This window comes from Octopus bimaculoides, chromosome 13, assembly GCF_046866305.1.
Source record: "Octopus bimaculoides isolate indiv1 chromosome 13, ASM4686630v1, whole genome shotgun sequence".
Classification (NCBI taxonomy): domain Eukaryota; kingdom Metazoa; phylum Mollusca; class Cephalopoda; order Octopoda; family Octopodidae; genus Octopus; species Octopus bimaculoides.
In genome coordinates, this window is record NC_142940.1 from 17058486 (window position 1) to 17084577 (window position 26092).

Consider the following 26092-nt stretch of genomic DNA (forward strand, 5'->3'; position numbering starts at 1 on the left):
ATACATACATAGAAGACCGACAAATTATTGAGAGATGATCAGCAGGTGGTAAGAAAGAAATGTGGAGATGTGCCAAACAATTTCTGATTAATAAAGCTATGATGTTTGAAGCATTTAAAAAAGAAAAAAATTACCAAAGCTTGTGACAGTATGGCTTGATTATAGAAAGGTGTTTAACATTATTCGTCATTCATAACTCTTGCGATCATTGCACTGCTGTAGTTGCTGCTGCTGAAATGCTTACATAGACTTCATTGACTCTCCTTAAATTGATCGCTAAATGCATGATGAGTTGTCTCTGGTGAAAGCAGTCTAACTGTGCTTCATTATATTTTGGTGTTAATTCCACTAAACTCACCAGCTCTACCAAACCCACTGGCATTTCTCCTACTAAACTCAGACAGTTTGTTGTTCAACGCTAGGTCTGGCCTCATTGAGAAGACAGATCTATGAACATAGTCATCCCTATGATGACAACTCCGTTTTTTTGGGTGTATCTAGGATTGTATTATCCAAGGTGTTCTTCCGTTTCCCAAGTTAGGGTGTGATTTGAAAATGATTTGGCAGCTATTTTCAGCATTTCGAGTGACCACATAGAAAAATGCTCCTTTATTGGCTCAAAATTTTCAGGTAGTTATATATTAGGGTTTTAATCGGTAAGAAACACATATAAGACCCCTGATTTTTTTCTCTGATGATTTAGTTATCTACATTAGAAATATATGCAATGTTGAGAAACAACTAAATTGAATAATAAACATCTTTTCACTAATGTAAGGATGACAGTTGGTGATAAAAAACATGTTTATACTTGACAGTTGAAGGTGGGAAAGTTGCTCTCTAATATCAAAAACATTCCAGAAGGCAGCAAGCTGCCAGAATCGTTAGCACACCGGGCGAAATGCTTAGTGGTATTTAATCTGCCATTATGTTCTGAGTTCAAATTCTGCCAAGGTCGACTTTGCCTTTCATCCTTTCGGGGTTGATAAATTAAGTACAGTTACACACTGGGGTCGATGTAATCAACTTAATCCCTTTGTCTGTCCTTGTTTGTCCCCTCTATGTTTAGCCCCTTATGGGCAATAAAGAAATAAGAATCATTTACACACCAGGTAAAATGCTAGTGGCATATTGTCCAGCTTTGGATCTAAGGCAGCAATGAGCAAGCAGAATCATGAGCACACCGGGATGGCATTTTGTCTGTCTTTACATTCTAAATTCAAATTCCACAAAGGTCAACTTGACTTTCCATCTTTTTGGGGTTGATAAAATAAGTACCAGTTAGACACTGGGGTCGATGTAATAGACTTTACCCATCCCCTAAAAATGTTGGCCTTGTGCCAAAATTTGAAACCAATATTAAAGACATTCATATTCCTCTGTCTTTTACACAATGAATGTTACAAATACCTAAACATTTATGAAAAGGTACCCAAAAACGGAAATGTGATCAATGATAGTAAACAAAAGTGTATTATTTCATCAGACTTTAACAAATACAGTTTATGTAAGGATCATCAGAAAACTAACTGGAAATAATTATGTGATGAGACTACTACAATGTTAATTTTTCTGGTGAATTCAGAATTCCTGGCATGTTTCAATCATATTCTGACCTTATTTACAAAGTAAAGCCCTCACAGTTACTTAGTGATTCTTTGATCGTTAATCTGTATGGTATCACTCAGACCACGTTTGCGAAACAACAACAAATGCACCAATCAGGTGCTCAGAAGTGAGGAGAGCAATGTCTTGTAAGAGGGTGTGAACAACAAAAGAATTATTTGGTTCCTGAAGATGTCTCCTGCAATCCCAGGACTGACAAATGGATTTACTTCAACACATACTTGAAAGACAAATACTCTGTATACCAATTAAAAGGATTTCCCAGAAATTTGAGAATAATGTCAATATATTGTCAGGAAGTATCAATTCTGCCAAATTATGTTACATTTCAAAGGTCATAATTTTGCTATACAATGGCTAGAAGTTGCTACTAAATACATGTTGAACAAAAGCAAGCATGAATTGCTTAAACCCTCAAAGACACAATTGAAAAGATTGATTATATTACATGTCTGTGGGAGACTTTATACATGATCAGCAGCTGCCCCAAAATGTCAAGATCCATACTACCTTTCTATGCAGTATGACATTGTTGCTAAAACAATATACAACACCATTGAAAAGATCACTGGGGATAAATATAGAAAATATTTCTGATATTCAATACATCCATATGTTTCAATGGAAGGAATATTGGTGGAACATTCCCATCAAATCTTCTAAACATAACAAATCGGATATGGTTGTCTGAGACAGAATATACAAAGAGTGTGTACTGTCTGTCGCAGTCAGTTGCCCAGCAGAAGTAAACTGTTCATTCTAAATCAGTGAGAAAAACTAAATATAACTAGTTTAAAGCAGGTATACAGAGGAACCACTTCATGGTTAGTCAATCTATTTGCAATAACAGATAAATCCTCAAATCACACCCACTTTGCATGGAAATTAAATGGTTTAGCCATGGGTGGACCAGCAATCTCTTTGATCATAGGTCTAATCAATCTTGAGTTGGACTACTGTTCTGAAACCTATAACTTCCCTACACAGATTTGAGATTTACATTTGTACATATTATACACTTCAATGTGTTATTAAATGTTTGATTATTTCATAAAACTGGAATTTTCAAGTCAAAAGTGAAATGTGTGTGTGTGTGAGAGAGAGAGAGAGAGAGACACACACACACAGAAAGAGGGGGAGGGAGACATAGAGAAAGCGCATTTCTTTCTTTGTTCATTTATATTTCAGCAAAGTCCTGCCTTATTTCCTGATGTGGCAAATAAAGTTGATGTAACTGGTGTGGCAAACAGCATAGGTGTCTCAGCTGTTAGTCTTATGGAGTCAAGTTCCATGGCTGGTATGGTAAATGGAGAGAGATGTTATGCATATGGTGTGATAAATAGCATAGAGTGTTATATATGATACAACAAATGGAGTGAGATATTGCGTGATGATGATCATCACCCTTTTAATGTCCAGTTTTCTATACTTCCAAGGGTCAGATGGCAATAACTGAGGCAGATTTTCAATGGCCAGATACCCTTCCTGTCCACTTACCTGTTTCTTACCTGTTTGCTATGGCCAGATACCCTTCCTACAACTACTTACCTCTTTCCAGGCAAAATAATGCTTTTTCCATGGCCAGACATGCTTTTGCAGATCATCGGAAATGAATATCAATATTTGTATGGCAATGATACTGATTTGCAACTTACACTATGTTAAGACAAGGAGACAAAAGCATATATATATATATATATATATATATATATATATATATATACACACACACACACACACACACACACACAATCACAATGGGTTTCTTTCAGTTTTCGTCTCCCCAAATACAATCACAAGACTTTATTCAACACAATACTGATGTAGAAGTTAATTGCTTTTGGTACCATGCAGTGGGACTGAGCCCCAAACCATGTGGCTGGAAACAAACTTCTTAACAAAAAAGGATCAAGGCCATACCTAGTATGCTAAATGTAGTAATAAAGCGTAGGAGTAGGCAATGGTACAAATGGAATCTAAGAATGTTAATTCTTTCAAAAGTTTCGCATAGATCAATTCTTGAATGTATTTCAAATTGAACAATATAAGCTTTTAAATAGGGAACAAAAAATATGGAGAACTGATAAATATGATGGCATTTAATCTTTTCTCCATAACTTCAACATTTCCCAGGGGAGGGGAACATGGACTTAACAATTTAATTTCAGTGGGATATTGAAAAAAGATTGAGAATTTATTACTACATGGAAAATTCCATTAAAAACGTAATTGAATATATATGATTTACACACACACACACACATGCACACATGTGTATATATATATATATATATATATATATATATATATATATATATATATATATATATATGTCTGTGTGTACACAAATACACACACCTGTAAACTCATGCACATGTACAAACAGAAACACACAAATGTAAAAGTATATATGTGTATCTGCTTACTTACACATATGTGTGTACATGTGTATACACATATACATATATATAATGTGTGTGAGTGTGTGTACACACACGCAAACATACACATACATGTAGCTACATAGATATGCATGCAAACAAAACAAAAGACCACTCGTTACATTTTATAAAGTTTATTTATTTGTATTAACTGACTCAGAATTACATTACTTCCAGTTTCACAGAAGTGAGTTTCACAAAACTGAGACAAACACTCTTGAAGTAATATAAATAATATGTGTGTGCATGAGAGCTTGTGTGCGTGCGTGCTTACACACATACACATAACACATATGCGCATCTTATTCAATAAGCACTGGCATTGCTATGTGGTTTTGTTGTGTTTTTTTTTTCAACCATGGGGTAGGTACTGAGTTCAGTCCCACTGAACAACACATTGGGCAAGTGACTTCTACTATAGTTCTAAGCCAATCAATGCTTTGTGAATGACTTTGGCAGACTAGGACTGTCACACACCCTTTGTGTGTGTGTGTGTGCGTGTGCACATTCTGCATTTCACATGCAAAAGCACTGAGCTTCAGATAGTGATATTTGTTGATATCATGTTGTGGCTCTGCACATTCAGAGTGAAAATTCTTGACTTTGAAAACACGTATGTATATGAACTAACATATGTGCACATCATCATCATCTTCATCATTGTTTTAATGTGCGCTTTTCCTTGCTTGCATGGAATTCACAGATGGAATTCACAGAGACAGATATTTCTATGACCGGATGCCCTTCCTATCACCAACCCTCATTTGTTTTCAAGTAAGGTAATAATTGCTTTTCCCTAAAGATGTTTCCATGGAATATCAGAAACTATGGAAACCACTCATATGATGATGATGCTCATTAGAAATTTCAAATAACATCAAGACAAGAAGCCACACACATTACACAAACCACATATGTATGTACATACATACTTGCATGCATGCATGCATACATACATGCATGCATACATACATGCATGCATACATACATACACACACACATACATACGGTCAAGTCAAAAAACTGAACATTGAAAATAACAATTATATATATATATATATATATACACACACATATGTATATATCATCATCATCGTTTAACGTCCGCTTTCCATGCTAGCATGGGTTGGATGATTTGACTGAGGACTGGTGAACCAAGTGGCTACACCAGGTTCCAATCTGATTTGGCAGACTTTCTACAGCTGGGTGCCCTTCTTAATGCCAACCACTCTGAGAGTGTAGTGGGTGACTTTATGTGCCACCGGCACGAAGGCCAGTCAGGCAGTACTGGCAATGGCCACGCTCAAAATGGTGTCTTTTATGTGCCACCGGCACAAGTGCCAGGAAAGCGATGCTGGTAACGATCATGCTCAAATGGTGGTACCATCACGATTTCGCTTTCGCATATGGTTCATATGTACAAAAAAAAAACAAAAGGCAGAGACATGTGAGAGAACAAGCAAGGTGTATTAGTTTGACATATCAGGATTAATGGTTCTACATGCTGAAATGACCAGAAGGAAGAGGTCAGTGGAATGGGATATAACAGTGACCTGGCTAAACTGGACCATGCAGGCGCATGTGTGTATGTAAGGTTGATGTGTGTTAGTGTATATGTGTGTGTGTGGGCAAGTGCATATGTATGTATGTATGCATCAACAAGATGAGCATCTTTCAGTTTCTGTCAACCACTCACAAGATTTTGGTCAACCTGCATAGACATACATAGTTATGTACTCACACACTTGCTCATACATATGTATATATGTATATGTATCACGATACATCTATGTTACTGGGATGTGCTCTCAGTTTAGTGTAGATAGGCAAGTCTACCTACCCAAATGAAAACTGTATATGTGAAAACTGTTAAACACCAAAAAATTATTTTCAATTCCTTATAAAATTACTAATTCGTGGTTGTAATTTAGTGTCATTCAGCAAATGGCTACCATTTTGATGTTACACAAACACATATTGCTCTGCCTTTCATGTTTAATGTATATACTAAGTATAGCAGTATTAATTGTATATGCCATGGATCAGCTCCCTAATACAAAAAATATAGTGAAAAATAGAAGCAGAATGATATATGCTCACATACTATATCATTACAAAGTGAGAAATGTGCATGATGTGTATGTTGACATTACATGTCTTTGATTGTGTTGATTGAGCTAATTTTAAAATATATTTTTATTTTATGCAAGTGTATAAAATAGCAATATTGAAAATATGTGTGTCTGTAAATAAAAGTGTATAAAGATTCACAAATATGTGTATTGATATGTTTGTTGACATATGTACAAATGTACAACTACATGGTTTTTTTTTTACCTAAATATGCATTTGTGTAATTGGTGGGGTGTTATGTAATCTCATCATCATCATCATCTGCTTCATCCTCATCATTTTATGTCTGCTTTTCATAGATTGGATAGGTTGATTGAGTCAGTTCTTATTCAGAGATACAGCTCACTTATATGCTTCATCTTTAATATGTCCTCCTCAACAATAACCACTTTACAGAGTGTACTGAGAGCATTTTAAGATGGCACCAGCACTAGAGAAGTTGTATTGTCCTCTGCAAGACTAAAGAGTCCTCTCTTTTCCATGTTTTCTCCATTATTTCAAAGCAAATGAAATCAAAAGAGTAAATAGAAGATAAGTGTATGTGTGTAATAGAGAAAAAAAGAGTTGTAGGACTGAGAGTTTGATAAGAGAAGGAGTAATGGAAGCAAGAGACAGTGGTAGCTACATGATGGTTGTTGGTAAGGAGATTGAATAGAAAATATCATGAATGCATGATAAGATAACAAGAGAGAATGAGAGTGATACATATCAATAATAGAGAGGAGGAAGCTGGTAAGTGAAAGTAGTTGATGTCAGCAAAATGTTGCATGGAAGAGAAAAAAATGATGGCTGGTTGTAGAGAAGGGTAACAAATATATATAAGTTAGATGCTATCATTTTTGACACAGACATGAAGATCAAAAGGAGGTAGTGTGATGAAGGCTGATGGTGCAGGGACCAGATACAGACAGATAATATGTTATCCCTTGTAACACAGGCAGTGTGGTACAATGAGTAGTAGAGAAGGTGAGTGGTAGATGAGAGGGCAACAAAGATGGCAACAGATTGAGACTTATCGACATTAATAAAAGTGGAATTCTATCTGTCTATCTGGGACCCCTGTATCTCAGTCTATATTTGCTCTACATAGACATATCATACCTTTTTGGAATCAGGATGATCCTGGGATTGAAAATATGCCCTTCATTTGATTCTTGATCATTCAGCATTGGGATCTAATTTAAAAGCATTTAGGTTGTTATTTCTAGCAGGTGAAGCTTAACTGATTCATACCATCTTGGTTGGCATTTGACATATTACATCAGAGATCAAGGGGGAGATAAATGACATTTGTTTCATTTCTTTTACGTCAAGATAAGAACTTTGAGACAAATTGGCCAACAGTTGGAATTCAACTTTGGACTGGAACAGTGGAATGATTGCATTACAGAATTAATCCTCAACCGTCCTTAACCTCTGATCAAACACCACTGGGGCATAGAGTCATTATAGACACATTATAGTCATACTATTTAGCTCTCTTTTAGTTTGGGGCTGCAGGCTTAATTAGCCTCCTGCAGGAGCTAGCTTAAAAGTCCACACAGAGTGTGACTTTCAAGCTAATCTGCAATATAATGGGTATGAAACCCAATGTATATACATATTATCAGGTAATGATAATCTTTTACTCTTTTCTATTTTCATTCATTAAACTAGGCATGGGTAAACTTTTTCAATAAGTGGACTGCATAAGACAAGGGTCATCAACAGGTGAGCCACAATACTAAAGAAATTCAAGGTTATTTTTCGTTAGGCTTGGCATTCAGAAAGTCCAGTGAGCTGCAGTTTTCCCATGACTTCATTAACCTTTAGCATGTTGTAGACGCATCATGTTGCTGTATGAGTTTTCTCCCTTCTCAATGCAAAACAAAGCACCTGCAGCTACAGGAGAGAAATTACATATGATACCATGATGTTCCTAAGCATGCTAAAGGTTGTACTGTGGTCATTTTCAGACATTGCTTTGAAGGATTTTGTTGCTCAAATTGATCAGTATCATTTTTGTCTTGTATCATTCTGTCAATCTCCACTTGCTAAACTACTAAGTTATGTGTACTTAAATAAACCACCACCAGTTGTCAAGCAGAGAGAAGCAGATATGTCAAGATATATGTGACAAACTTTCCGCATAGTTTCCGACTACCCGATTCACTCACAAGGCATTGGTCAGCTCAGCAGTATAATGGAAGACACTTTCTCAAGGTAACATGCAGTCATGTTGAACCGAAGCCCAGGAGATTGCAAAATAAATTTTATAACCACACAACTTTGCCAATGAAGGTTTCTAACCCAGCATATAGAAATTTTAATTTCTCTTGTAAACTTGTTATTGTCGGTCACTTGCATATAAGCATTTATTTTAGTTTGAAGTAAATGCATGTCAATATTTATTGCACAATATTGCAGAGACTTTTTTTTTGTTTGTTTCAAACTCCTTAGTTTGTCCCTTAAAAACCTGCAGCATGTAACAGGTTGCCATCACTGCAATAGGAGAGCCAATTAAGTGTATCCGTTTTCAAAGAATCTTGTAGATGATTTATTTGAAGACTCACCAGTAGTATGTCTGCTTTATCAGCCTTTTTTTTCTGTGGATTTTTTTTTCTCCGTATATTAAGAAGCCTGTAGTCTTCTACTATAACCTACACTGTAACTCTACTTCCAGACACCAAATTTTACAAAAATTATTTCATATATATATATATATATATATATATGGGAGAATATACAAAAAATAACAACAGACGAGGACAGGTGGTGTAAATAACAAAAGTATATATTAATATATATATATCTTCATATATATATATATAGATACATATATATATATATAGATATATATATATATATATATATAGATATATATATATATAGATAGATAGATATATGAAATCATAATTAACTCTAGTTAATTATGGTTTGGTAACATACATTTTGGCCTAGGGGTTTTTTCGGTCTTCTATGAATTTGTAAGCAAAAGTCATTATTCTTGCATTAAATTGACTTTTTTTGTTTTTGTTTTTTGTTTGTTTTATTCATACTATGCAATTTAAATATATTACAATAATTATTTACCAACCTAACTAGATTATTTCTTCCAGCATCTAATTATTCTCTTTGATTCAAGTTTACCAGATGACAGCTTCCATCCAGTTAATTCACCAAATTTATGGACAGTATAGAATGAGTCATAGACCTATGAATTATCTTGACATTGCCAGAGCATAACCTAAACTTTTGATTTCCATTGCCATCAACATATTGTGCACTTTTTTCCTTCTTGTCCTTTCTGCTAATCCATTTCAGTATAAACATTCTCTTATCTTTCATGATATGCAAACAGAATTTACTGATTCCGGCTCTTTCACAATAAACTTACTTCAACCTTGACCAGTATAATTTGACAAATAAGCAGTACAAATCTTCACAGCCAGAGATATATTTCAGGCAAAAAAAAAAAAAAAAACCCACCTTTAATTTATGCAGCAGTGTGATTCTATTTATTCTCTCTTTCTCTCTCTCTCTCTCTCTCTCTCTCTCTCTCTCTATATATATATATATATATATATATATTTATACATATATTATTTTTTGTTCAGATGCATAGATCATAACAAAAGTTGTAAATATATCAGAATGGCTTCTCTGGTTGAACCCTGTTGGCATTCAGATCAATAAATACTTGCTCTTACTGCTGCCTGGAATATATCATTAACACTTACATACCATTTCCATTCTGGAATCAGCTACTCTTGAGATGCTCTCAATAACAGATATATCGAAAATTCTCCACTAAAGTAGAGTCACTTTAAGTGTTCATAAACTGAATTGGTGTTATGTAAACTAAACGGCTTCTGTTTTCATTACCACAGACTATTGCTCGCGAATTATACATTTGAAATGAGATCAACTTTTATAACCTATTAGAAATTTTATGCTGATTAAGTCTTGAGTTGTGATGTTTTTACAGTGATAGATCAGAAGTTGTATGATTTAGTAGGTGTTAGTTAAAGTCATTACTGTGGGCCACTGTCAAATAAGTATAATGGAAGAAAGATCGACTTTTATGGAATGTTAAAGAATCGTCATGCTATGGTTCCATCCCAGACTTAATAGTACTCTCTGAAAGAAAGTAGAACACTAAACCTACAGTTTTATGTCTCCCTGTATAAGATTCGTCTAAATCAACTTTGCCATTTTTCTGTTCTTTTGTGTGAAGATTGTGAGCTTGAATAAGTTTGTATCCCTTTGCCTCTGAGATCAAGAAAAATTAAGATTTTCTACTTCTACTACAAAAGAACTATCTTGCAGCATCAGATTCCCATTCTCTCCATGCTACATGAATTTCACTGTACATTCTTTGCTGGTACAGGCCACTACCAGTTTTCTCAAGTTGTTTTTCTTTTCACTGTTCTTTTGTTCATGTGCCTTCACATTACACTATAGCCTTCACATTATACTATAACTTCCACATCACACTATGGCCTTCACATTACACTATGGCCTTCACATTACACTATGGCCTTCACATTACACTAGGCCTTCACATTACACTATAGCCTTCACATTATACTATAACTTCCACATCACACTATGGCCTTCACATTACACTATCTGCCTTCACATTACACCATGTACCTTCACATTACACTACATTCATTCACATTAGGCCATCTGTGATCTAGTTTTGTTGAGTGTTGGATTCATTATTGTGAGGTCATGTTTTTGATTTAGGCTCTTCATTTCATGTTACTCCAGTCCTCCCTGTTGTAAATGAGAACAAGTAAGAATTGGGGTTAACCTGATGACAAATTTGCATCTCATCTTGCTGGAGTCTTCAATCATTGAAGTAGTGATTACCTGACATTTCGTTTGTGCTACAGAAAATTCATCACAATAGCCCAGGTTTCCCATGGCCTCTACACCCACATACAAACACACACACACACACACATGCACTTCAATTTATTTTAGCTATCATAGATAAGACTATGCTGGAGCATCATGTTTAATTTGTTGAATAAAATATGTACTTAATAAAATAAGTTAAATAGATAAATAAAACACAATAAATAAGAACTTAGTTTACTATCAATAATAGTATTGATTTAATATTGTTTTACAGTCTCTTACAAGATAGATAACTGCGTTGAATAATTCTGCTTTTAGTATTCTTACCAACTAATCACTTATCTGTAAAATATGTTCTATCTACTCCTTTCATCCTAGTTTTTTTTTTCTTTTATTCTAAATGGTGTCATTTAGTTGTTTGATAAGTCAGTGAAGAGAACTTATATATAGTCACTCAATTTGCTAGAAATAGCATCCAAAAATCCCTCAAGTTCCACTCTGTCATCATTATTGTTTCAAAATCCACTTTTCCATGCTTGCATGGGTTGTATGGAGTTTATTGAAGCAGATTTTCTTTGACCAGATGCCCTTCCAGTCACTAACCCTTACTTGTTTCCAAACAAGGTAATATTTCCTCATGGCTAGGCATGTTTTGCAGAAGACTGAAAATGAATAACCTTCATTTACAACAATCACACAATGTCTTAAAAAAAAAAGGAAGGACCCACTGAACTAGTAGATTTAGATGCAGGCATGCTCTGAAGTTAAGAAGTTTGCTTCATGTTCATAACATTCTGGGTTCAGTCTCACTGCATGCCACCATGAGTAAATGTCTTTTACCATAACTGCAGATCAACCAATGCTTTGTGAATGAAATTGGATGTAAACTGCACAGAAGCCCATCCAGAAGTCAGGTCATCTGTACATGTTCTGTGGCAGTAGACTTAAGCGCTCATACAGTTTAACACCACTAACTGGGCTTTCAGTACTTTGTAACAGGTATTTGGACCAAGTATCTGGTCTGGAGATAGCCTAAGGGTTGTGGGTTAATCTTTCTTTAGTCCAAGCAGCCTTGAGACTTTGGCTAAGCTATAACCAGTAAAACAGGAAGAAAAAAGGTGAAATGGTCCTGGCTAGAACGTCAGCATCACAAGTCATCAATATCTACATACCAGCTGCCAGGAATGTGTTTGATGTGTAAAATTGGTAGACCCAATAATATTAGATCGCAATATTTTGTGGCTATTTAAGAAATGAGTTTGAGGATGGTTAATGGGTTGGATGTGTTGTTGATGAAGGAGTAAGAACTCCTGAAATATAGCATATACACCCATTACCCATTTCTCATCTTCAATCTCATTGTTGTTTACATTAGGCATACTTGGATATGAAACATCATAACATGTCAGTGCTGGCTATAATTTCTACAGAAAACCTGTACAGATAACTAACCACATGCTTATCAATCACATGGTTCTGAGTTCAGTCCCACTGTATGGCACCTTGGGCAAGTGTCTCTTACTATAGCCTTCAGCCAGCCAAAGCCTTGTGAGTGGATTTGGTAGACGGAAACTGAAAGAAGCCCTTTGTATATATATATGTGTGTGTGTGTGTGTGTGTGCGTATATGTTTGTGTGTCTGTGTTTGTCTCCCCACTATCGCTTTACAACAGATGTTGGTGTGTTTACACTCCCATAATTTAACGGTTCAGCAACAGAGACCAATAGAATAAGTACTAGGCTTACAAAGAATAAGTCCTACTACAAAAGAACTATCTTGCAGCATCAGATTCCCATTCTCTCCATTCTACATGAATTTCACTGTACATTCTTTGCTGGTACAGGCCACTACCAATTTTTTCAAGTTGTTTTTCTTCTTCAGTGTTCTTTTGTTCATGTGCCTTCACATTACACTATGGCCTTCACATTACGCTATGGCCTTCAGGCCTTCACATGACAGTATGGTCTTCAACTAAAGGTGTTGCTCCAGCGTGGCCACAGTCAAATGACTGAAACAAATAAAAGGAAAAGAATAACCTTAACAAGTCTTTTATCATAAGTCTGCTGGATCGAGGCTGTCATTGGACTAAACAGCAGCCACAGCAAAAAATCTAGTAACTGTTATATATTACCTGTCATGTTTACATGTTTAGTCTAGCCTAAAACATTTCCTTCATCATTAAGTACTTCTGATTCATCTTATTGAACTGTTCTATCAGTGCAAGCTTAGTTGTGTTAAGAACTTTGCTTTCATTCATGTAGTTTGGGGTTCAGTCCCACTGTGTAGCTTCTTGGGTAAGCCCATCAAAACCTTGTGAGTGGATTTGGTAGACAGAACCTGAAAAGAAGCTTGTCATGTGTGTGTATGTGTATGCATGTTTGTGTGTACTCTTGTCCATGTAAATGGTTGTTAATGAACATCGCTGTTGTACAAGTGATGTTGTCCATTTCCAGTTTTCCATGTCCGGCCATAGGAAAATATTACCCTGCTAAGAAACAGGTGAGGGTTGGTGATAGAAAGAGCATCTGGCTGTAGAAACAAAATTTGCCTTAAATAATTACATCTGACCCATGCAAGCATCGAAACGTGGACGTTAAATGATGGTGATGTTCATTTGGGCAATGAATTATCATTGATCATTGCTGATTGCTCAAATCTAGTCCAGAGTAAATAGTAAATAGCAATTACAATATACCAAAATCATCACTACTGTTGCTACTACTGCTGTTGTTGTTGTTGAGCCATAAGTCATCTCCAATCTAACAAACTTATGATCAAAGTCATTCCTACCATGACCATTTCATGGTTTTAAATTTATGATTAACATGACATTATCTAATGTATCCTTTCTTTTCCAAAGACAGTTGGGAGTGATATGAAGGAGATTTGACTGCTATTTCTAGCAGGTTCAGTAACCACATAGAGCCTTTTTGTTGGCTCATCTTTGTTATTATTCTCATTGAATTATCATCATCATCATCATATTATATTATCATGGACCAGAGAAATTCCTCTTTATTATTATGGTGAACTTTAATGGAATATTCACAGATCTAAACCATTTCTTTCCAAATCTGATAAATGTCCCAGGGTATTGAACCATCAATTTTCAGATATAAAGTTCAGTTCCATTGTGAAGCATTCCTTTGTGTGTCTGGCCAAATTAGGTGTTTCCTCCCCACTTTGAATTAGTATCTGAAGGAATGGGCTATGGTCGTGTCTTTTACAGGCCCATCTGATACTGATGAGATTGGTATTGGCATTTGTCTCAAACAATTGTAAGGTTGCAAGAAAGGCTGTGCTCCAGAGGGCTAACATTCTGGAAGGAAGGATTGAGAATAATGGTTAATGCAGGGCTTGGGAGATGGACATTCTATGGGTCATAGGAGATGGAAAGATGATTGAATCTGGAGTACCTGAGTGGAGGTGATACAAGACCAACCAGCCCTGAGGTGCTGTAGCAAAGGCAAAGAGAGGAGACAGCATGTCTGTGACTTAGAAGTTGGAGTTTGTTGGTGAGCAATTTCATGTCAATCAAATAGTCTTTCTTTAGATGTAGTCTCGGATACCTGCATGTGTAGAAGCATTTGAGAGGGGGAAGAGGTTTTATGCCCAAGTGTCGAGAGGCTAAAGTATGATCGAAGGTTAAAAACAGGTGTCTTTCTATAGGGGAGACACATGACTACCTCATAATATATAAGGGTGGGAAGTAGTAGCTGCAAAGAAGATTGAGGTGGTTAAGATGGAATGCCAGAATGAACTCTCAACATGCTATATTTATATTTAGAAATCTTCCTTAGTTATTGTAGCTTAACCCTAAACCAGTACTGCTTGCACACATACCTTTGGTCAAAAGTATTCTTTCTACAACCATCCTTACTGGGATACTTATTGTTATTGATTGTAAATAGCTGAAGAAGAAACTAAAACAGGATCTAAGTTTAGGCTTAATACAAGAATTAACCCTTTAGCATTCAGACTATTCTGTCAAATGTAATGCTTATTTATTCACTTTGTTTTGAATTTATCCTCCATTGTCCAGTAGTCTTGAGATTTCAATGATGAGAATATTTATTTTTGGACTGACATTGTAGGGTAGATACGAGAAGCTGGAAGCTGGCCAGTTTGAACATAAACCAGGTAGAATATTTTAACCAGGTATGGCTGGTTTAAATGCTAAAAGATTAGACTTAGAATTTTTATTTAGCAAGTTGTAATTGAAATTACTTTGTGCATTCACATCGTGTTGTGTCATTATGACATTCTCTCATTTAACACAATCCTTAAAATACATTGAATTTCTTTTTCCTTTCTCCTTATTCCATCTCATAATAGCTTCCTAGTTTGTATCTGTAAACCCGTCTTAGAGATAAGGTCTCTTGGAATAAACATCTGGTCTTCCCAACACTTACAACACAACAATGCTGGAAGTGGGGCATAGAAGATGGGATGGCATTGTTTGGGGGTGGGGGTTGTGTGGTATCTGTATTGATAGTCATCTTTAACAAAACCAAACTTCTTACACAACGTAGAAGCTTCTAAACCCATTGATTGTCCAATAGAGGAGGACAACATTGTTGTACTTGCTTGTAATTCTTGTGCAATGACTAAGCAAAATGGTATTGGTTTTTTTTTTTTGCCACTGTTCTTGTCATATCAAACCAACAACCACTATAAACTAAACAAAAACCATCAGCAACAAAAACAAAAATGAAAACAATAAGGAATAGAAAGACAAAATCTCTGGAATAATTCCTCATGACTGAACATTTTTATATTATTTTTGTAGAACAAGATCATGCCAGTTGTTAGTAATACTTTGTTTTGTTTTATTTGTCTTTATTTTGCCTGTGTTGTTGTTGCTGTTGCTATTACAAAGAAATAATGGTATGCTTCACTTATTCTGTACAGAGTCGTGATTGTGAAGTTGCATCGCACCAGGGTAATTTATTAATTATTCTTTACAATAGCATTTGTGGATCCCTGCCACATTTTTCTTTTTTTTTTTTTTTTTACAAGGAAATACCTGTATTTCTTTTCTAGTACTACCACCAATGCCAACCACCACCACTACCACCACATCATACCAATACCAGCACCATTGTAAAGCTACACCAGACAATGGGTATTTATTAATTATTAAGTATTCTTGTAATAAACTTTCTGGACTTCAAACTGCCCGACACCGACACTCCCTTTTTGTTGATTGAAGAAATAGTAACTTATATTACTTTTATCCTGTACTACTACCAACTTGCAACAACCACAGTATGTGCCATACCTGTACTACTGCCATCAGTACTAAGAATGCATTGCCACACATATCAGTAACATTAGGCTTAACAGACCAAAGCTACTACATAAACAAAAACAACAACAATGACAAAGTACCATCTATGGTTGCTGAACCTATATTGCTAGAAATAGCAACTAAATCTCCCTCGTGTCATACCTACCATATTAAAAAAAAAGAAAGTAGCAAGAAAGACACATAGAACAGTGTGGTTCTATATTCTCCTGCAAAGTTTGTGTTGGTCATGGCTGGAATGCCTTTGATCAGCCTGATCGGAACAGACTCAAGGCTAAGCAACCTCAGTAACTATAATAAGCCAACAAGGGAGTCTGTACATAGTCACATGGCTTGCTAAAAATAGCAGCCAAATTTCCTACAAATTATCTTTTTATTTGTTTAAGTCATTAAGACTGTGGCCATGCTGGGGCACTGCCTTGAAGAATTTTTTAGTCAAACTTTTCAACCTCAGTCCCTCTTTTTTTTAAAAAAAAGCCTAATACTTATTCTATTGGTCTGTTTTGCCAAACTGCTAAGTTACAGGTATGTAAACACACATTTTTGATTAGAGATTAGCAGGATCTGGCTAACTTGGGATTAAATGTGAACAAATATCATGAGTTAAAGATAATGGCTTGTAGGTGGTTGCTCGCCCAGCTAGAAATAGTAACCAAATTTCCCTTAAATCATATTTTGATGTCTTAAATAAGGTAGTGCATATTGAGTAATGTAATCCTAAGTATATTGTCTCTGAAAATGAGACTAAATGGCCATAGTTGGAATGCTTTTAACCATTGATCAGCTTGGACTGGCAGACCTGAGTTAGACGAGAAAAAGCATCATCATCATCATCATCATCAATAATTGGTACTATCAAACCAACAATAGGGCTTTGACGTGCTAGATGCAGCAGCTGTGTCCCCTTCAAATGAAACCTTCAATAAGGGCACAGTGGAGATGGATACATTTTATGATGTAGTCCTAGAAAGAATCTCCTGAAATGACAGAATGGCCCTGGCTGGAGTGCCTTTGGACTTACTCATACAAAAATCAACCTGGGACTAAATAACATTAACAACAGCTGTGTAACACACACACACACACATACACACACCACCACCACCACCACCACCACCACTACTACTACTACCACTCACGAAACTGCCCCAACTAATACTACCACCACCACCACTACCACACCATCAGAGTTCCTATTACAACCCCTACAATTATTATTGTCAACACATCATCATTAGTATTACTACTACCACTACTACTATGATTACTTTTTTTTTTTTATTCATTCAATAATTAATTGATCGTTTTTCAAGGTTGACTATTTGATACAGTTATCAATTATGACTACCTGTTAGTTGTAGCATGACAAAGGTGGTAGCTATGTCTATATATGTGTGTGTGTGTGTGTTTTGCTTTTTGTGTCTGAGGATATTTATAAATGAAAGAGGCATGTGTGAGAGAGAGAGAGAGAGAGAGAGAGAGAGAGAGAGAGAGAGAGAGAGAGAGAGAGAGAGAGAGAGAGAGAGAGAGAGAGAGAGACAGACAGACAGACAGACAGACAGACACACCGACAGACAGACAGACAGAAAGCACGTGTGTGTGTTTGTGTGTTTGTCAGTAAGAGACATAAGCAGGGTGTGGTCAGGGAGAACCTGTGTTTGTATGCTTGTGTGTGTGTGTGTCTTAGAGAGAGTGAAATGTGAATGTGTGAGAAAAAGAAAGCGAGAATGTGTGTGTGTGTACACACATGCTTGTGTGTGCGCGTGTGCACTTGTATTTACATGATTGTTTTTCTATGTGACTACACAAAGTTTACAGCTGCCACATTTGTATGTGGACACAGGACTACGAAATAATCTTTTATAGACACTTGCTAACATACATACAGCAACATCAAAACTAACAACACATTTTCACTCCACCTCACTCGCTCCTAAATACTTTGGTCTTAGTGAAGTGTTAGTTTGCTATTTTCTCATTCAAACAGCTTGTATGTCTGCAAACTAGCGTTCCAGACGAATTGCCAGGTTCAGCCAACCATTTATTGAGCTAGGCCTTTGTAAAAATGCCTGTTTGCTTTTGTTCTTTCTTCTGTAACACTGTCTCTTGCCTCTCTCTACTTTATTGGCTGCTTTAATTTGTAATGTTTTATCAGGAATATTGACCCACTACACTAACCAAGCATGCCTTCTAGTCTGAAAGGCCTGATAATGATATTAATACTAATAACAATATCAATAAGTATATCATTTTGTTGTCATCCACCCATAGACAAATGCTGTTGTAAAATCATTGTTGAACTCCCAGACTTCGAATTCCCCCTCGCCCCCACACCCACACACCCAACCTAATAGCAGCCATCCACTTCCGACCCTCACCTCTTCAAAGAGATTTGGCATGAATAAAAATCATTTTCCGTTATTTATTCTAACATGGCTTAATCTCAGAGAAATTCTTGTCTGATTTATCATCTCTGGGAAAGCCCTCGCAGGATTTTTTCTTTCTGTTTTCTTTCTCCTCTTTCATACGTTTACTTTATATATTTACAAAAAATTAACTCCGTGACTTTTTCTTTCATTAACCTAGTTAATTAACTGTTTGCTACCACTGCTGTGTTTTGAATTACCCATAGGATCTCTCTCTCTCTCTCTCTCTCTCTATATATATATATATATATATATATATATATATATATATATATACATATATATATATATATATATATATATATATATATATATATATTCATACATATATATAAATGGTATAAGCAAACATTTATCAAGTAATGGAGCACAGCACACACTGAATTTATATATATATATATATATATATATATATATATATATATATATATTCATACATATATATAAATGGTATAAGCAAACATTTATCAAGTAATGGAGCACAGCACACACTGAATTTATATATATATATATATATATATATATATATATATATATATATATATATATCCCTTGGGTGTTGGACAGATTAGTTTCTTGTGAATGTTGGCAGTGCTTTGGATTTCTATAGAATGACTTGAATTCTGTATTAAATGTAGAATTTTGTACTTCCTCTCGCTAAATGGGAGATTCTATATATATACATACTCTTTTATTCTTTTACTTGTTTTAGTCATTTGACTGCAGCCATGCTGGAGCACCGCCTTTAGTCGAGCAAATCGACCCCAGGACTTATTCTTTGTAAGCCTAGTACTTATTCTATCGGTCTCTTTTGCCGAACCGCTAAGTTACGGGGACGTAAACACACCAGCATCGATTGTCAAGTGATGCTGGGGGGACAAACACAGACACACAAACACACATATATATATACATATACATATATACGACGGGCTTCTTTCAGTTTCCTTCTACCAAATCCACTCACAAGGCTTTGGTCGGCCCGAGGCTATCGCGGAAGACACTTGCCCAAGGTGCCACGCAGTGGGACTGAACCCGGAACCATGTAGTTGGTAAGCAAGCTACTTACCACACAGCCACTCCTGTGCCTATATATATAATTTTACTTCTTTCAGTCATTAGACTGTGACCATGCTGGGGTACTGCCTTGAAGACTTTTTCATTCAAATGAATTGACCTGACTACTTAGCCTAGCAGTCTCTTTTGCCAAACTGCTAAGTTACCAGTACTGAGGGACAAACACCGATACACACATACATATATATATATATATATGTGACAGGCTTCTTTCAGTTTCCATCTACCAAATCCACTGACAAGGCTTTGATCGGCCCAAGGCTATAGTAGAAGACATTTGTCCAAGGTGCCATGCAATGGGACTGAACCTGGAACCATGTGGTTGGGAAGCAAGCTTCTTACCACACAGCCATGTCTAAACTTGAGTGTGTGTGTGAATTTATAAGTATGCATATACTGCACTATTGTGAATAGTGCACTTTTATGTTTCTCACAGTTGACTGATTTCAAACTAAACCACATTAAGACTGAGGGAACAATACTTCAGGTTCTGTCTAGTAAATACAAACACAGTAGTTTTCACATATGTAATTTTGGGGTAAGTGGCCAGTCAATTAGATCGACCCCAGTACACATCTGGTATTTAATTTATCAACTCCAAAAGGGTGAAAGGCAAAGTTGACCTCGGCAGAATTTGAACTCAGAATGTAAAGACAGAAGAAATACTTCTATGCATTTCGCCCGGCGTGCTAACGTTTCTTATTTCTTTATTGCCCAAAAGGGGCTACACACAGAGGGGACAAACAAGGACAGACAAAGGGATTAAGTCAATTAGATCAACCCCAGTGTGTAACTGGTACTTAATTTATCGACCCCGAAAGGATGAAGGGCAAAGTCGACCTCGGCGGAATTTGAACTCAGAACGTAACGGCAGACGAAATACCGCTAGGCATTTCACCCAGCGTGATAAAGTTTCTACCAGCTTGCCACCTTCCTTACACATATGTAATATTGGGAGTTCAAAAGCTTCCCTCAACAAAGATTATCTACACAACTATTTAACACCATTCAAGTGTGTTTAAAATCTTACGAAAGCAATAAAATAAGTTGATTTTGAAATGTTAGACAATATAGGCAGTATATACTTATGTAGACATGGCTTTTAAGGTCAACCAATGAGAGCAACAGGAAGGTTTCAGTCTTATTAAACTTCCTCAGCAAAGTATATCCTAATCAGTTAGTGGCACGGGTGATCGATATCTATTCCTATGCATGTGTGTGCATGTGTATATATATTCTTTTATTTATTTCAGTAATTTGACTGCAGCCATGCCCGAACATCGTTTTGAAGGGACTTTTTTAGTCAAACAAATCGACCATAGGATTTATTTTTTAAAGACTAGTGCTTATTTTGTTGTTCTCTTTTGCCAAACTGCTAGTTTACAGGGATAAACACAGACACACACACACACACACACACACACATATCATCATCATCATCATCATCATCATCATCATCATCATCATCATCATCATCATCATCATCGTTTAACGTCCGCTTTCCATGCTAGCATGGGTTGGACGATTTGACTGAGGACTGGTGAAACCGGATGGCAACACCAGGCTCCAATCTAATTTGGCAGAGTTTCTACAGCTGGATGCCCTTCCTAACGCCAACCACTTAGAGAGTGTAGTGGGTGCTTACCCGCACGTATATATATATATTACATAGATATATAAGGATAAACAATTTTCTATGTACTATGTTGAATACATGGAGTGTTCGTCTGGTATGTTGATTTTTTTGTTTATTTTTATGTGTCTTGACCATACATGTACTGACGAGTAAAGGGTGCATATTACTGCAATAATTACGAAATCATGATTTACCGTTAAATCTGTTTTTAGGAGGCTAACTTCGAGAGTTGCATTCCCTTGCGTTCGGTAAAAATGTGTTTATTATGGTAGTTTGACTTTTAGAGTCCCTCCTAGCATGAGGCATTTATGTATAGTAATGCCCTTAATATATATATATATATATATATATATATATATATATATATGTATAGGAAAATGTGTTGTTGAAAATGCACTTAAATTTCAAAAGCTCGTAAATGTTTAAAATACATTTATTTACATATATAGCAAACTAGTTTCAACAATATTTTTTGTTTATCAAACACTACCCTAACCCTCCTTCAAGACAATACCTACAATGAAAAAATCAACAACTACAGTTGATCCAAGATAATGACCAAACTGTCTACCTTTATCCAACAATTCCAACAAGGTTTAACACAAAAGGAGACAGACTACTTGACTAGATTTGACTGCAAAACCAGTAACTTCTATGGACTTCCCAAAATCAACGAAAGTGAGGCCATAAACGAAGCCTGTAACAAGTCAACCTCTATAGTCATAAATATTCCACACCCGAGAGACATCAGAATGAGACCAATTGTGGCCTGTCCCTCTTGTGAGACACACAGACTCAGTAATTTTATTGACATCCTCCTCAAACCTATTCTCCAACACATGCCGAGCTTCATATGGAATGATCTGGACTCTTTAAGCCATCTCCCGAACAAAACCAGCAAAGACTCCCTCCCGGTTTCATTCGATGTAATAAACCTCTACACTTTGATTCCTCACAAATACGGAATAATAGCCATACAATACTGGCTGGAAAAATTCCCAAATGACATTCCTGACAGAATTGGAAAAGAATTCATCGTTGAAGGAATAAGGTTCATTCTACAGAACAACTTCTTCAATTTCAAAGAAAACACTTATAGAAAAAAATTGGGCACGGCGATGGGAATGAGGGTAGTGCCTACTTTTGCCAACCTTGTCATGGCATACTTGGAAGTCCAAATATACGAACACACTAGATTGAAATTTGGGGAAAGCTTCCAAAAATACTTACTTACCAACTGGAAATGCTACCTGGATGACTGTTTCATCCTTTGGCCACATAACATTGAACGACTCACAAAATTTAAAAACTTAATCAACAGCATTAACCACAGTATCTTGGGTTTTGAAACCGCAACTCCTAATCAGCACACAAACACAAGATGACAATGTCACCCACCTCCAATCCAATGAAATCCCACAAACACCAGTTGCTGATGTCACCTAATTCTAGATCAATCAAAACCGACCTCCAGCGAATACAACGAAATGACCCTTTATGAGAACCAACCAACTGGATCGACCTATAACCGTATCCACAAGGAAACCAACCAAGCAGAATGACAAGCTTGACCACGGAAGAAAAACGTCATCAGTTTTTAATTGATATACAGTTTTAATTTCAAACTTACACCTTCTGTTTTGAACATGGTAATTTATCAACATTGAAACATTTTAATTCGTCAACATTGAAACATTTTAGTTTGTCAACATTGAAACATTTTGATTTGTCAACATTGAAACTTTTAACGATGTTTTTCTAATTTGAAACTTTTACCATTGATAATCAAAAAATATTGTTGAAACTAGTTTGGTATATATGTAAATAAATGTATTTTAAACATTTATGGGCTTCTGAAATTTAAGTGCATTTTCAACAACACATTTTCCTATATTTTTTCCTCCCGTGGAAACACCACTCCCTCTTTTTGCTATATATATATATATATCATCATCATCATCATCATCATCATCATCATCATCGTTTAACGTCCGCTTTCCATGCTAGCATGGGTTGGACGATTTGACTGAGGACTGGTGCAACCGGATGGCTACACCAGGCTCCAATCTAATTTGGCAGAGTTTCTACAGCTGGATGCCCTTCCTAACGCCAACCACTCAGAGAGTGTAGTGGGTGCTTTTACGTGTCACCCGCACAAAAACGGCCATGCTCGAAATGGTGTCTTTTATGTGCCACCCGCACAAGAGCCAGTCCAGGGGCACTGGCAACGATCTCGCTCGAAAACCCTACAAGGCCAGTCAGGCGGTACTGGCAACGGTCACGCTCAGGATGGTACATCTTATGTGCCACCCGCACAAGAGCCAGTCCAGGGGCCCTGGCAACGATCTCACTTGGCTTGCCGGGTCTTCTCACGCACAGCACATTTCCAAAGGTCTCGGTGAGTAGTCATCGCCTCGGTGAGGCCCAATGTTCGAAGGTGTTGCCTCACCACCTCAGCTCAGGTCTTCCTGGGCCTACCTCTTCCACGGGTTCCCTCAACTGTTAAGGAGTGGCACTTTTTCACGCTGCTATCCTCATTCATTCTCACCACATGTCCAAACCAGCGCAATCGTCTCTCTTGCACACCACTACTGATGCTTCTTATGTTCAGCTTTTCTCTCAAGATACTTACACTCTGACGGGTATGCACATTTACATTACACATCCAGCGGAGCATACTGGCTTCATTCCTTGCGAGCTTACACATGTCCTCAGCAGTCACAGCCCATGTTTCACTGCCATGTAGCATGGCTGTTCGTACACATGCGTCATACAGTCTGCCTTTTACTCTGAGTGAGAGCCCCTTTGTCGCCAGCAGAGGTAAGAGCTCTCTAAACTTGGCCCAGGCTATTCTTATTCTATATATATATATATATATATATAATACACATATATACATACACACACACACACACACATACACTTATATATGACAGGCTTCGTTCAGTGTCCATCTACCAAATCCACTCATGAGGCTTTGGTTGGCCCGAGGCTATAGTATAAGACACCTGCCCAAAGTGCCACGCAATGGAACTGAACCTGGAACTATGTGGTTGAGAAGCAAGCTTCTTGCCTCTGCCTATATATTACATATATTGTATAAAGGCTTGTGGATAAGGCGAGAACAATGCAAAGTAAAAGCAAGGCAGATCACAAGAAAACAAATATGTGAACTAATGTAGACTTACCTTGCATTCAATATTTCAGGGTTATGACCCCATCCTCAAGAAATTAATGAATCTTGCAGACGTGTGAGTGTGTGGAGTGGACATGTGCAGAAAGTTGTTGCTACAGCAACCAGCTAGCTTCCCGTAACTTCTCTTCTGCTGTTGATGGTTGAATTCTTTTGGTGTATGAGGATGGCCTTGGAGATTCTAGGGTGGTTGAAATCTTAAAAACAACAAGCAAAAGAAATAATACACTCCTGCAGTTTACTGAAGGATCCAATGATAGTAACAGAAGAAGCAGTATATATTGGTATTCTCTAAGATGATGTAACAATTATATTTCCAGTAAAATTTCTGTGTGAAGAATTTTCCCTGTAAAGGACCCTATCCAGACATTAATATTTAATCCATCTCACAACACACAACTCTTCTTTTTTTATTTCCAATCTGATTCATGCTGATCTCGAATCTAGCCAATTCTTGTGAAAATCTTTAGATGGGGGCTTCTTCATATTCTTTTATACTGACCAGTGTTTTTTTTAAATTCTATGAATTGATGGGACAATGATTTGGGAATTAAACATAGATTGTGCTTTTTTCTCTGTTGGGTGAGTTAATCTGAGAAAGGTCAGAGTTTGGTGTATTTGAGGAGTTGATTTTGGCTTAAAGAATTGTGCTGGTTACATGAGGTCAATTGTACTGAATAAGTATAAACATTTTTATTCTAGAAAGCATTAAAAAAAAGCTGGGAATAATTATAAGGTTATTAAAAAATATTAATCATTGGTTTATATGATTTCTATTCTTTACTTTTTTTTGTGGGGGGGAAAGTATGGGAGATAAATCTAGATAAGTTTCTGTTTAATTAAAACTTTATCTGCTGAAGTAGTGTAGGAAGAATCACTCTGTAAAGACACAAGAATGTGTACCAGCAGATGAAGAAAAAAATAGTTGAGGAGGTCAAAATAAAGTTCAAAAATATCCAGAATTATCTCTCTTCCTTACTAAAACTATATTATTTCGTACTTCATTGTGTAATTATTTCTAGTTAGCTTTTGAATACTCTCTACATTAAATATGTTAATACTAACTTAACTGTTGTTTTTCATGTGAATGGCTTCACTGAATAATTTATTTTCTAAACAATTGTTATTTAGTTTAAATTGTTTTTGACAAATTTACTCTCTGAAAAGATATTTATAGAGACAGTGCAAGATGAAGAGAGAGTAAAGTGGAATGTTCTAGAGAGGAAGATTTAGTGAAAGCATTTACTAGACAGTCAAAGTTGTGAGTTACAGAAGAGACTGTGAAAAGACAGTGTGAGTTATAGAAGAGACTGGAATTGAGAGAGAGAGAGAGAGAAGGAAGTGGGATGGGGTGGGGAGAAGGAGAACTGCTACATTCAAGTGAAACAGCATATAAAAGGCAAA

General features: G+C 36.4%; 1 protein-coding gene and 1 long non-coding RNA gene across 3 annotated transcripts in view; one reads left to right on the plus strand and one right to left on the minus strand.

The window, feature by feature from the left end:
* Positions 1-26092, plus strand: part of LOC106881088 (uncharacterized) — a 925009-nt gene that overhangs the window by 505975 nt on the left and 392942 nt on the right. The gene's annotated exons all lie outside the window — the stretch shown is intronic.
* Positions 11282-24882, minus strand: LOC128249274 (uncharacterized). Its single transcript, XR_008265364.2, has 2 exons — positions 24684-24882; positions 11282-13056 (listed from the first exon to the last, which is right to left on the minus strand). It is a non-coding gene; the product is annotated as an uncharacterized LOC128249274 (long non-coding RNA).